The sequence below is a fragment of the Eimeria mitis genome, genomic scaffold (assembly GCF_000499745.2).
Source record: "Eimeria mitis Houghton genomic scaffold, Emh_scaff1131, whole genome shotgun sequence".
NCBI lineage: Eukaryota > Apicomplexa > Conoidasida > Eucoccidiorida > Eimeriidae > Eimeria > Eimeria mitis.
Window position 1 is genome coordinate 13,615 of NW_013567771.1, and position 276 is coordinate 13,890.

Sequence of the window (276 nt, forward strand, 5' to 3'; positions counted from 1 at the left end):
TATTTTTTTCATTTTTTCTTTTTTTTTAATTTATATTTATTTATTTATTTATATTTATTTCTTTTTATTTATTTATTTATTTATTTATAAACAGATACCTGATGAGCTGGACTTAGTTGAGGCGGAGGATAAAATAACACACGAAGTTGATTTGATGGATTTATCGATTAAAGGAGAAGAAATGCTCAATATCTTCCGCCCACAAACACCAGAGGTATTTTATTTATTTTTATTTTTATTTTTTATTTTTATTTATTTATATTCAGATATATATAT